The sequence below is a fragment of the Euprymna scolopes genome, chromosome 45, assembly GCF_053919585.1.
Source record: "Euprymna scolopes isolate OS-2025 chromosome 45, ASM5391958v1, whole genome shotgun sequence".
NCBI classification, from domain to species: domain Eukaryota; kingdom Metazoa; phylum Mollusca; class Cephalopoda; order Sepiida; family Sepiolidae; genus Euprymna; species Euprymna scolopes.
Window position 1 is genome coordinate 69,990,921 of NC_136526.1, and position 15,189 is coordinate 70,006,109.

The window sequence follows — 15,189 nt, forward strand, 5'->3', positions numbered from 1 at the left end:
CACCACTCTCTATAACAGGCATAACAGGAAAACAAATGAACACATAACTAAAGAAATGGCAAAAACACCTCCAATTTGTAGTGGAATGGGGACAAAAATGGATGGTCATATTCAATGCTGCCAAGACTAAACTAGTTTTCTTCAATAATTACAAGAAACCTTCTCTGCCACCAATAGCAATGGCCAGTGACTCTTTATCTGAGAGTACATCTTTCAAACTGCTTGGCCTAACGTTCACAGGAAATATGAGTTGGAACAATTACATTGAAAGCATTGCCAGGGTCGCTGCGAAGAAGGTAGGCGGTATTTATTTGCTCCCCCACCGAGCAAATTAGGCACAAGGCCGATTTTTAATGTGAGGATTGAAGGGGAAATGGGGCCCAACTCCCCGAGGAGAACTGGATAGTGACAATTGGTATGAAGGGTTGCCTCTACATTGACCATCTGTCGGAACAGATACTACACTTTGATCTTAGCCAAAAGGCCAAGAAAAGCTTAAAAGTTAAGAACAGAATCTATTAATAACAGACCTTTGATCTTAACCAAAAACGCCAAGCACAAAAGTGTTACGGACAGACCGACAGACCGACCGACCGACGGAGTGACTTATAGAGTCGCTTGCACGCGACTAAAAATTCAGAAATTTACATGCGGGGTTTGAACCTACAGAACACATCATCAAAAAAAATAAAAAATAAAAAAACACGTACATTTTCAAGTCTTATAAAATTCTTTGCAGTTAATGAAAAAAAAAGAAATTTATGTGCAGAGTTTGAACTTAAAGACAACGTCATTCAAAGAAAAAAAAATACACACACTGTCAACTTACCGGCCCGTTGTTCCATCATTGTTGCTAAGCGACAACATGGAAAAATGGTTTTACCGATGATAGATAAATTAAATAACGGTTTCGATTATCGATTATCGGTATTCATCGAGAGTATTCTGAGGCAAAACTTAACTAAGATCACTGCAAGAAAGTTATGTAAATTTGAAAGAAAATCTGTTCAGCCGTTTCGGAGTCTTTAAGGAACGAACTCGCACACACACACACACACACACACACACACACACACAAACAAAGTTGAATTTATATAATTGTAGAGATATACGTTTTAGATTTTCTATACAACACATACGTTTATTAAAGAATAGAGAGACACGAATCCATACTTGCGAGAAAAGAGAAAGATTATAACAATAAGACGATACACGAGTCCACGCACATACGAGACACACGTATATACAGACCCCGGCCATACATCGGGACTTTGCTATTAAACCCTTCTCGTCGGGTGGCTTTTGACCTGTGTAAAAAAGTAAGAAGCATGTTATTTCGAGCTTGCAATTATCAAATTAGTGATCTTTCAACTTTCAGTTCAACCTTCCAACGCCTGAGACTCCTGGCGCATATGACGACGAGTCAGTTCGGCTCTGTTTAGTCGAGGCACACCCCAGGGAGTAATGAAATTAATCATTAAAAAATGTGGACGGGTATTGATCGAAGAAAATTTTAATACGCATGCGCGTATCAAAGTGCTTCAGGGACCATCTGCATTTGAGCGGGCGCCATTGTTGCGGTTTAAACAGCAATTAAGAATCAAAGTCCCCTTTATTATTCCACCTCGAAAGTGATAGTTGAGCCGTTACTAAAATCAAAAGTTGGTCAATCATTTTTTTTTTTTAATTTTTCAAAACTTTTCAATTTTTTTTTTTTACACTCGCTTTCACCTCAAACTATTAGGGATCATGCCTAGGAAAGATTAACAAGATGTTCGTTTACATTACATTTAAATTTCTGTGTATCAGTATAGTTTGGGAAGCAAGTAGCAGAAAGAGAATTTCAAAGCCCAGCTGTTTGTCGAGCGTAACTATTAGAGTATAAAGCTTTCTAATATTTAGAGACCTCAACAGTGAAGGGGTGTGATTTTGTTGCTAAGCAGGTTCCTCGGGAGGGGGGGGGGGGAATGCAACGAGTTCATCAGAACACTTTCCATTAAAATATTTCCCCCTGTCTTCAGTGTATTTGTTTCAGTCCATATTTTAGTGAATGTTAAACCAGGGAGTTTCAAGGAAGAATTCTCAGATAGGGTGTTATTTGTCATCGATATCCGTGATTGAAGAGGTTAATTGTAAAAGGGAGGCGGGTTAGTCTTGCTGGTATTAAATGTTACCACCAATTTACGGCCCGATTCTACTACGGACCTCATTTTCTTACGATTTTGCTATTATCCTAGATTTGTGCACATCTGTCCTTCCCTCATGCATGTTATAGAGCATTGTATCATTAGCAGATATATCCATCTCGGACACAATGTTATCAGAAGATGCATCTCATGAAGGTCGGAAGTTACATTGGTTGAAACACTGCAGACAAAAAATCGGAATCAAGATGAGAATAATAGTCGGAATAATTGAAATTTACAATCCTTATCTAAAAAGAAAAACCCATAAATGTTTACTGTTTAGTTTGTATGCACAACAACTGTAAATAAGGGATACATCCATCCATCCATCCATGATGATTGCAACGTCTTGTCAGACGAGTGACACTTCCTCAGATACTTAAAATCCATGAGCCCAAAAATGACTTTCATCGCCACAGGACCATTTTAATAGACAAATGCCTGAGGAAGTATCTATACACAGATGATGTTACAGAGTCTTAGTTTTGTACGACAGCTAAATCTCTCACTCGGTTCAAAATGTTGAGATCCAGCAACAAGCAAGACCAAGATAGCCAGCAACAAGTTAAACTGCAGACCAGCTTAAAGCGGGTTCTGGTCTCCCGCTTTATAGTTTTTAAATCAGAGATTTGCTTCTCCTAGAAAGGTTGCCTTCACCACGGCTTACGGGAGCCCTCGCCACCCCAACACACAGATACATACACACAAACACACACAGTGCTAGTTGGCCATTGATCCCGAAAATACATACATACATGATGATTGCAACGTCTTGTCAGACGAGTGACACTCCCTCAGACACTTAAAGTCCATGAGCCCAAAAATGACTTCCATCGCCACAGGACCGTTTTAATAGATAAATGCCTGAGGAAGTATCTATACAAAGATGATGTTACAGAGTCTTAGCTTTGTAGACAGCTAAGTCTCTTCTCGGTTCAAAGTGTTGAGATCAAGCAACAAGCAAGACCAAGATAGCCAGCAACAAGTTAAACTGAAGACCAGCTTAATGCGGGTACTGGTCTCCCGTTTTATGGTTTTTTAAATCAGAGATTTGCTTCTCCTAGAAAGGTTGCCTTTGCCACGGCTTACGGGAGCCCACTCTACCGCAACACACACATACATACACACAAACACACACTTTGTTAGTTGGCCGTTGACCCCGAAAAAGGGTTCATTCGCCCTTTGGAAGGTTTTGTTTTTAATCCTTCAGGGAGACTAGCCACCCTCCTCACCAAACAAGTCTGGTGGGGGAACCAGTTTAGTCGCCGGTTACTCGACCATGAGACAGGTAGTACTGAGTTACATGGTACCAGTAGCATATGACATGACCTGACATACATACGTACATACATTCAAGGTGAGATTTATATTATAGACAATTAAGTAACTTACGATGAACAACAATGTATGCCACTATTTTTTGCATTTTTTATTTTACAGAAACATTTAATAATTATTATTTTGCATATTTTCTTTCCAATGTTTGAAGTAGTTTTTTTATAAAAAATAATATATTACTTTATATTTTTTAGAAAAATATAACGCATTCTTTTGGGCATCGGAATGTTTTCAAAAATTGCTTTGGCAATACTATATTAAATCCGCATACATTATAGTTCTTAAAGATTTGTTTCCAAACAAATATATTTAATAGTAAAATATATTAATACAAAACCATTATTCGTCCACATATACAGGGTGGCCCACTTAAAAGTAGCCCGAGTCTCTAATCTTTCTGTTAACGACTAACTGACACCACAAGACAAACCCAATTCTTTTTCCAACAAGATGGCGCTACATGTCACACGTCTCATAGATCACTGACACGAGTTCACGACATGTTTACGTAAGAGAGAACAATAAGCAAAGTGTTATGGCCACTACGTTCCCCGGACTTATCATTATGTGATTTTTATCTTTGGGGAACTTTAAAACAAAACGTTTATGCAAATAATCCTCACAATCTAAAGGAGAACATTACCAACGCTATCAGGAGAATCACCAGAGAAGATTTACAGGCAACATCTGCAAACGTTGTAAAACTTGCCCAGAAATGCATAGATGTCAATGGGGATCACTTCCAGCATCTTTTATAATAATTGTATCCCCAGTTATTACTTCCTTCCATAACTGTTGCTGTCTCGCCACGTTTTCGGCTAACTAATCCTCTGGCCTGCTTTGGTTAGGATTGAAACCGTTATCTTCAGGCAATGCTCACCTCAATGCTCATATCCACTGGTGACGTGGTGAGGCAACAACAACTATGGAAGGCAGTAAGTATTGGGGATACAGTTACAAGACTGAACATTCATACCTCATCATGGTTAACCACCTCCTGAAGAAGGCCAGAGTATGAGTTGGCCGAAATGAGATGAAACAATAACAGCTATGCAGATGAGATTAACAGGCCACAAGAAGAATAAATCCACATGTATTTTATTTGGGGAATTTATTTTCTGCTTTCAACATTTTTTTTTTTTTTTACACAGTGATCACCACTTATCAAGGCCAGGAAGCCACTCAGGGATAAGGGTTATTGCAAGTACATTACGTTAGTGTGGAGATTTGATGAAGTGTTTACTTAAGGGGGCGGTTCATTAGGAATTTGTTAACATTGGACTTGAAGACATCCAAGTTGTAGTCCGGAGGGAAGCAGGCAGACGGAACAGAGTTCCACAGGCGTGCAGTTCTAAGAAAGAAGCTTTGTTCATGGAATCCGCGTTTTGATTTAGGCACAGATATAGAGTGGGGGGAAATTTTTCACAGTGGATTCAGCTAGACGGGTGTTTTTCGTGAAAGATTGGCGAGGGGGGACCAGGGATTGGAGTTCAGACGAGCACCTGCCATGAAAATAACGATAAAACAAGGATAGGCTCGCAACATTATAAAGTAGTTGGAATCCAGACAAACTAAGGATTCAGAAAATGTGCTGTGAAGTCGCGATGATATGGTTTAATATGGCTTTTAAAGAATAAATCACTGACTTTTTGGGTCGCAAAATGAAGATAGAAAAACGTAGCGTATTGTTCTCTCTTACGTAAACATGTCATGAATTCGTGTCAGTCATTAAAATAATGCTACAGATAGTAATTGTCTGTATTTTTGAGATGAGGTGTTTTCATTGATTGAGATTGTCGGACTGACTTCCTCATCTTGGTTGTTATTGTCACAACTGATTAAGGCCGGAGGGCAAAACGGCCGAAACGTTGTGACAATAACAACCAAGATGAGGAAGTCAGTCCGACAATCTCAATCAATGCTACAGATGATTTAAACAATAAAAGAATGTTCCCTCTCTTTACTGCATTTTTCTGGGCTACTTTTAAGTGGGCCACCCTATACAATTTTTACCACGATCTCCCAAATCATGTTCTAAGTTCATTTTACGCAGCCCTTACACTATGGCAACACTTCAAAGGCCAACAATGACCAATATCTCTCTGAGTCTATCTCCTCATACCCCCAAAATATGCTGCAACATGGTAAAAAGTGGTTAATTGTGATGCAATCGAAACCAATTTCTTATCTTTTCACATAAACGCTCTGATCCCCACTTGGCCCCAATTGATACGAATGGCTTTTGACAAACTCCTGAGTCTGATTTCACTCCTGACCCAAAATGGAAGACTTACATCAAATATGTTGCCAATGTCACTGGAAAAATGCTTGCGTCATTTTACCAGTCCAGAAGATATCTTACTCCCAACGCAAGATGATGTCCTTTTTCTTCCCCTGCAATATTTTTCCCTCACAGAAGAGACATTGAGAGCCTTTCTCTGCTCTATCGTTATTTTCATGGCAAGCGCTCGTCTGAGCTCCAATCTATGGTTACCCTTCGCCAAACTTTCATAAAATCACTCGTCTAATTACAACAATTTCCCCCACTCTCTATCTGTGTCTAAATCTAAAAATAAATTCCATACACAAAGTTTCTTTCCTAGAAACACTGTTCCACTGGCCTGCTTCCTGGCTGACTATAACATCGTAGCTTTCAAGTCCAATGTTCTTGTTGACCCTGTCTTTAAATAATTCAAATTCTACCCAATATACACCATCGACGATTACAACACTACCACTTTACATGAATTAATCTTTATCCTCGAGTGGCCGTCTGGCCTTGATAAGTGATGACTTCCTTGTAAAACTAAAAACGTGTTCGTTGTACCTCCTCGACGTGACTACCCCCCAGCAAACCTGACATGCAACTAAGTCCCACCCCTTTACAGTAGAGACCCCTAGGTGTAAGAAAACCTTTTACTCCAATAGTTTCTTCCCCAGAACTACTGCGAGTCTTTGGAACTCCCTTCCGAGATTGTGTTTCCCAACTGTACTGGCATGCAGAATTTCAAGTGTAATGTGAACAAACATCTTGCTACTCATCTCTCTTCATAATGCCCCCGCACGCAAATTATGTCCCCGATAGTAGCCCCCTACTTCAAAGTGGCACTTGCCTTGTTTGGGGTGAAAATTGAAGAAAAGAATATATATATATATATATATATATATATATATATATATATATATATATATATGCCAAGGCTTTATCACATGTGCGCATCTCTTGGTGCAAATGTGTGTGCCTGTATTCATGCGAAAATTAAAACTCCTTTTTATTGTCGAATTAAAAATCGATTAGGCATTCCCTAGTGTATGTCGCGAAACGTGGATTGAAGCAGTGCCTCTTCTGCATCCTACCCCACCTCTCCATTATCATAAAACGGATGCAATTTTATTCAAATCAAAACCAATTCTCGCGGGATTTGATAAATAACGTGATAATTTTATTGCCAGAAGAAAAAAAAAAGTGTTTATTTCAATCTAATTTTTTTAATATACTGCGTAAATGTGTCTCCCACAGAGAGATGGCAACCTTCTGTCTAATAAGGCAATGGCGTTCTGCATCTAGTCTCATACACTGCAGCATCTGATGTTGCTATACTGTTGGAATTGGCTCTCTGGATGCATGTCTGGGCAGATTTTTTTTTTTTTTTTTTTTTTAAATTACATTTTCACCTCAGACAGGGCGCATTGCAACTTTGGTGTAGGGAGCTACTATAAGGGGCAGCAAATACTGGGGCACTTTGTTGGGATTTGGGCAGCAAGATGTCGGTTCATGTTGCACTTGAACTTCTGCATGTCAGTATAGTTGGGGAAGCAGGAACTTGGAATGGAATTCCAGAGTCTAGCGGTTCTGGGGAAGAAACTATTGGAGTAGAAAGATCTTTTACATCTAGGGATCTCTACTGTGTGGGGGTGGGATTTAGCTGCCTGTCGTGTTTGTCGAGGGTGTTCACGTTGTGGGGGCACAAGTGCTTGCAGTTCGTCAGAGCATTCACCATTAAAATACTTGTACAACAGGCAGAGGGATGCAACGTTTCGGCGATGGGACAGAGGCTGAAGCTTAGATGCCAGTTCAGGGCCTATCAGATTGGTGACTCTTTTTTTAACCTTGTCTAGGAGCGAGAGACTAGTAGCAATTACAAGAAACCTTCTCTGCTACCAATAGCAATGGCCAGTGACTACCTGTCTGAGAGTACATCTTTCAAACTGCTTGGCCTAACGTTCACAGGAAACATGAGTTAGAACAATTATATTGAAAACATTGCCAGGGCCGCTGCAAAAAAGGTAGGTTCTCTCTACCGTGCTAGAAAACTACTGACACCTGAAAGTATCCTGTACCTCTATAAGGCCACCATTCGCCCATGTATGGAGTATTGTTGTCACATTTGGGCTGGTGCGTCTACTACTAGATAATAAGAGACCTACGTTTGCCCAGTTACAAAACAAAATAAAACGCAAAAGCAAACCAATTTGGCCAGAGTCAGCACAACAGCAGGAGTTGCTGGAAAAATGTTCCAGTGGATCCTAAACTTTTTTGTCGGGATTTACTCCCTTGGCCTTTGCTTCCCCTGCGCACCCACAAGGCATTGGAGTTACTTGCCAATAGCAAATAACAGGATAAAAAAACCTTTTTAAAAAAAAAGTGGCAAAAAGGGACAGGAAAAAGAAAAGAAAAGATCGCATTTGGGACTTTTTTTTTTTTTTTACACAGTGATCACCACTTATCAAGGCCCGGAAGCCACTCAGGAATAAGAGTTATTGCAAGTACATTATGTTAGTGTGGAGATTTGATGAAGAGTTTAATTAAGGGGGCGGTTCATTAGGAATTTGTTGACATTGGACTTGAAGACATCCAAGTTGTAGTCCGGAGGGAAGCAGGCAGACGGAACAGAGTTCCACAGGCGTGCAGTTCTAAGAAAGAAGCTTTGTTCATGGAATCCACGTTTTGATTTAGGCACAGATATAGAGTGGGGGGAAATTTTTCACAGTGGATTCAGCTAGACGGGTGTTTTTCGTGAAAGATTGGCGAGGGGGGACCAGAGATTGGAGTTCAGACGAGCACCTGCCATGGAAATAACGATAAAACAAGGAAAGGCTCGCAACGTCTCTTCTGTGGGAGAGAGGTTGCAGGGTAGAGAAAAGGGCATCCCCCACTAAGCCACGAAGTCTATTTTGTACTCTGTCAAGGCAGGATAGGCTGTTTTTAGCAGCTCCTGCCCAGATATGGCAACAGTATTCCATCCTTGGACGTACTTGGCTTTTATATAGATAGAGACTTACTTGAAGATATTCAAAACTTTTTACAATAGAAAATAAATTTCAAATAAACTTAAATTAAAAATGGGTCATAATTTAATTGGGCTGTTCGTTGCACAGAGAGGTGGGGTGGGGTGGGGGTTCTACTTATATCGAAGGTATCAAAGTGAGAAAGAGGATTTGCATTTGTATGATTTTAATCCGAGAGATTCACGTCAGTAGAACCCCCCACCCCACCTCTCTGTGCAACGAACAGCCCAAATAAATTATGACCCATTTTTAATTTAAGTTTATTTCAAATTTATTTTCTATTGTAAAAAGTTTTGAATATCTTCAAGTAAGTCCCAAATGCGACCTTTTCTTTTCTTTTTCCTGCCCCTTTTTCCCCACATTTTTTTTAAGTTCTTTATTAACTTCTTATCCACAGAGCTCCATTTTTCTTAAATTTCTCTCTAATCTATCCCATTTTCCATTTTTTCTTTTGCGTCGTGAGGTTCCAGGTCGCCTGATGAAGTCTCTTTGACTGAAACAGGTGGCTATTTGTAGCGACCATATGTAACTGTTTACCCCTAATAAAAGAAATATTCCGCTCTTTTTATTGAGCACTATTTAACAACCTCGTTGTCTTCATTAGTTCTGACTTTTGAACATATCTGTATCTATACATATATACATATATATGTATATATATATATATATATATATATATATATATATATATATATATATATATATATAAGTCCAGCTCAAATAAACAGAAGTTTATAGAAGCTAGAAATAATTGTAAGAGAGTGATAGAGACAGCCAAGACAGATTACTCTGAAACCACCAGAAAACGCATCGAAGCACAGAAATTAGGAACCCGGGATTTTTGGAAAATCTACAACAGTGTAGTAAATAATGGACAGTCAACTATTCGCCCACTATCAAACGATCATGAGGTTGCTTGCACGGCAACTGACAAGGCTAATCTGCTTGCCAGTCGGTTTGCCTCAAACTCCACACTGAACTCGGTACACCACTCACTCCCTGATTTTCCTCTGCGAACAGACGCCTCACTAGACGATTTGAAAATCACCCCTTCTCAGGTACATGCTATTATAAAAAACCTAGACACCTCAAAAGCATGTGGACCAGATCTCATCCCGGCTGTGCTATTAAAAAAATGCTCTGCCGAGATTGCTCCAGTTCTGTCCAAACTTTACAATAAATGCCTTAACGAATCTTGTTTTCCCGACTGCTGGAAAACCGCCTCTGTGGTACCAGTCTTCAAGAATTCTGGTGAAAGAACTGACCCACTAAATTATCGCCCCATTAGCCTCCTCCCGCTTTTCGCCAAAATATTTGAGTCCTTAGTTAATCAAGCCCTAGTCCAGCACCTAACAGCTGCTAAACTCCTGACTGACAAACAATATGGATTCAGGCAAGCCCGTTCAACAGCAGATATCTTAACTGTAGTTTCTGAACGTATATACCGTTCATTGGATAAAACAGGGGAGGGTAGAGCGGTGGCCCTCGATATATCTAAGGCTTTTGACAGGGTATGGCACGATGGTCTTCTAAGGAAAATTAGGTCATATGGAATCACTGGAAGAATTCATAATGTAATTAAATCCTTCTTAAGTAATAGAAAAATCAAAGTTGTCCTCGACGGTCGTACATCCAAACAATACGACATAAATGCGGGAGTACCTCAGGGGTCTATCCTTGGACCTCTATTATTCCTGATATTCATAAACGACCTCCCTGATAAAATTGTTTCGGAGATGGGTATATTTGCCGATGACACCACTCTCTATAACAGATATGAGTGGAAAACAAATGAACACATATCCAAGGAAATGGCAGAAACATTAGAGGATGACCTCCAATCCGTAGTGGAATGGGGACAAAAATGGTTGGTCACATTCAATGCTGCTAAGCTTCTTTCCTTCAATAACTACAAGAAACCTTCTCTGCCACCAATAGCAATGGCCAAGAACACATTACCTGAAAATACTTCTTTTAAACTCCTCGGCCTAACGTTTACAGGAAATATGAACTGGAATAGATACATTGAGAGCATTGCCAAAGCTGCTGCAAGGAAGGTTGGCTCCCTCTACCGTGCTAGAAAACTACTTACGCCTGACAGTATCCTATACCTCTATAAGGCAACCATTCGCCCATGTATGGAGTACTGTTGTCACATCTGGGCTGGTGCATCTGCTTCTTGTCTCTCGCTCCTGGACAGGGTTCAAAAGAGAGTCGCCAACCTGATAGGTCCTGAACTGTCATCTAGGCTTCAGCCTCTGTCCCATTGACGAGATGTTGCATCCCTCTGCCTGTTCTACAAATACTTCAATGGTGAATGCTCTGACGAACTGCAAACACTTGTACCTCCCCGACGTAACTACCCCCGACAAACCCGACAAGCTACTAAGTCTCATCCCTTTACAGTAGAGATCCCTAGGTGCAAGAAAGCCTTTTACTCCAATAGTTTCTTCCCCAGAACTGCGGATCTTTGGAACTCCCTTCCGGGATTCTGCTTTCCCAACTGCAATGATATGCAGAAGTTCAAGTGTAATGTTAACAAACATCTTTCTACTCATCTCCCTTCATAATAACCCCTCTAATTAAGTCCCTGATAGTAGCCCCCTGCTTCAAAGTGGCACTGTGCCTTGTTTGGGGTGAAAATTGAATATATATATATATATATATATATATATATATATATATTGTATTTTGTGTACAGAAAGTTGTTAGATGAGATAAGTCATTGGTACCGTCGGTTTCAAGCCCGAGATGAGTATTGGCTGAACAGAGCTTGATATGGATATCTAAAACGGTCCTAATTATCGGGTTTGAAACTGACGGTACCAATGACTTATCTCATCTAACAACTTTCTGTACGCAAAACACAAAATATAAATACACTCTTATTTTTCGGATTTTCCTTTTAATTAAGCACTCTGCTGGATTTCTTTTTCCAAAAAAACTAATCATATATATATATATATATATATGATTAGTTTTTTAGAAACAGTTGAACTACACTGACGAGAGGTAACTACCTCGAAACACGCGTGTACGTAGATTACTGTTTTAAAAATAATAATAAAAAATATATATATATATATAGTAATTTAAATTTTATGATGTGAAATGGTTAAATTTCAAATCTAGAATATATTATTATATGCAAGACAAAGACTACAGAAATCGACAGAAACAGAAAGAGAGGAAGAGAGAGGGGGAAGAGAGGGAGAAAGTATAAGAGAGAAAGGAGAAAGTAAGAATTCTTTTTTCAAACTCCTCGGCTTAACATCCACAGGAAATATGAACTGTAACAAATACATTGAGGACATTGCAAAAGCTGCTGCAAAGAAGATGGGCTCCCTCTATCGTGCTAGAAAACTACTCACAACTGAGAGTATCCTGTATTTCTACAAATCCATTAGTCACCCATGCATTGAGTATTGTTGCCACATCTGGGCTTGTGCATCTATCTCTAGTCTCTTAGATAGGGTCCAAAAAGGGGTCTCCGATCTAATAGGTCCCACTTTGTCAACTAAGCTCCAATCCCTGTCCCATCGCCGCAATGTTGCACCTGTGCTTGTTTTATAAGTATTTTAATGATATGTGCTCTGATGAACTAGTTCCACTTGTGCCCCCTCGACGAACATATCCCTAACAAACTCACTTAGGAACAAAATCACACCCCTTCATTGTTGACGTCCTCAAATGCTAGAAAGCTTTCTACTTTCTTTGAACAGCTTGACTTTGGAATTCCCTTCCTACTACCTGCTTCCCTGACTGTACTGATATGCAAAAGTTTAAATGTAATGTAAACCAACATCTTGTTAATCTTTAATAGGTATGGTTCCAAATAGTAACCCCTTACGTACATCCGGGCAACGCCGGCCACCCAAGCTAGTTCAAGAATAATAGGTATAAAGAGAGTGAGAAAATATGGAGAGAGAGATATACAGAGAGAAAGATACAGAGAAGAGAAAGACAAAAAGAGAGAGAAAAAAGAAATAGACAGAAACAGAAAGAGAGAAGGAGAGAGAGAGGAGGGAGAGAGAATAAGAGAGTAAGAGAGAGGGGGTATTATTGTCGCAACTACCACTAGCCTCTTCCTCTTGGATAGTGTTCAAAAAAGAGTTTTCAATCTAATAGGCCCCACTTTGTCAACCAAGCTCCAACCACTGTCTCATCACTGCAAAGTTGCACCTCAACGCAATCTTTTCCTTTCACTGTTGAGGTCCCTTAATACCAGAAAGCTTTCTATTCTAATAGTTTCTTCTCTCAAACAGCTAGACTTTGGAATTTCTTTCCTACTACCTGCCTCCCTGACTGTACTGATATGCAGAAGTTTAAATGTAACATAAACCAACATCTTGTTAATCTTTCCTAGGCATCGTCCCAAATACTAGCCCCTTATGTAGCATTATGTTTGTTACGGGTGGATGTTGGTATAAAAACAACCATCAGGGCGCTTAGCCTTACCCGGTTGTAAAATACGCTTAAATATGATATTTTATTTCATGCAGGGTTCATGTTTATTATTTCATTTATTTATTTTCGGACTGTTATCCTCATTTTTTTTTTTTAGTTGTTGTTTTACGACGTTTCGGCCAACTATTTCTCGGGCCTCCGTCAGGTGGCTAAATAAATAAAAATGAATAAAAAATAAAAAATAAAATAAATAAATAATTTTTATAAAGATGAGGATAACAGTCCGCAAATAAATGAATAAAATATACAAATTACTCATCTAAAAAAAAATGCCAATAATTAAATAATATTTATGTTTTCTAGCAGACAATTTTTTATTGATTATTATATTGTACCAATATATTTCCGATCACACGCAAGTACATTTTAACGTTGAGCCTTTATTTATGCTTATATGTACATATAAATATTCCTATGCCATTGTCCTAAAACACAGAAGATCGATTTTATTGAATATGTAGAAATATGTAGAAAATACTGTTAGCAAAAACGAAATATACGAAGATATTTCAATAAGAAAGTCGCCAACCTGATAGGTCCTGAACTGTCATCTAGGCTTCAGCCTCTGTCCCATCGACGAGATGTTGCATCCCTCTGTCTGTTCTACAAATACTTTAATGGTGAATGCTCTGACGAACTGCAAACACTTGTACCTCCCCGACGTCACTACCCCCGACGAACCTGACAAGCTACTACTAAGTCTCATCCCTTTACAGTAGAGATCCCTAGGTGCAAGAAAGCCTTTTACTCCAATAGTTTCTTCCCCAGTACTGCAGGTCTTTGGAACTCCCTTCCGGGATTCTGCTTTCCCAACTATACCGATATGCAGAAGTTCAAGTGTAATGTGAACAAACATCTTTCTACTCATCTCCCTTCATAATGACTCTGCTAATTAAGTTCCTCATAGTAGCCCCCTGCTTCAAAGTGGCACTGTACCTTGTTTGGGGTGAAAATTGAATAAAAAAAAAAAGATTTTGGCAGATTTCCTTAAACATGGCGGAATTAGAATGAGGTATGATCATATGTAATAATTTTATCGCCAGAATGGAAAAATATTGGTTATTGAACAGATAAATCGAGAGCATTGCCAAGGCTGCTGCAAAGAAGAAGGTGGGCTCTCTCTCTACCGCGCTAGAAAGTTACTTACGCCTGAAAGTATCCTGTACCTCTAAAAGGCCACCATCCGCCCATGGAGTATTCTTGTTACATTTAGGCTGGTGCATCTGCTGCTTGTCTCTCATTTCTTGAAAGGGTTCAAATCAGAAGCACGGGCATGTGGTTATGAAATCCTTCCCCATCCTCCCTACTCTCCTGACCTCGCACCCTCTGAATTTCACCACTTCCCAGCCATGAAGTTATTTTTGAAAGGAAAGCGTTTCCCAGATGATGCAGCCTTGATTTCTGAAGTCACATCGTCGTTGGAGGACCAACCTTGGGTGTTCTACAAAAACGGTCTCCAGAGCTGCATTAAACAATGGGGAAAATGCATAACTCTGGGTGGTTCCTATGTAGAGAAAGACTAATAACTGTGCCAAGTTCCGTTGCTCTACTGCTATGGGAAGTTGGTCAGGGGCATTACTTATTGCACGCCCCTCGTATATAACCATTATAAGAGAGAGAAGACATTTATGTATCAGTTCTTATACACATATAGTGAAGATGAGAAGGAGATACTTCACTTATGATCATGGTGGGTGCACATAATACTTGGAAGGGTTTACACAAGAGTTCGTTACAATTGATAAGCAAATTACCTTTTCTGTTGTAACTGAATGACGACACTAGACAATACTTACAAAACATAATGATGATTTCATCTTATCGGCCGGTTGATGACCGTCAGGAATTCACTTGTATCTACATGGTTAATCTTCTACCCTTTCGCTTCCAAGGGATTAACTGACAACTG

The 15,189-nt window shown here is 39.5% G+C and overlaps 1 pseudogene; it reads right to left on the minus strand.

Annotated features, from left to right (window-relative positions):
• Positions 1-419: 419 nt before the first annotated feature.
• On the minus strand, positions 420-496 carry LOC145269962 (U2 spliceosomal RNA; annotated as a pseudogene).
• Positions 497-15,189: the final 14,693 nt, after the last annotated feature.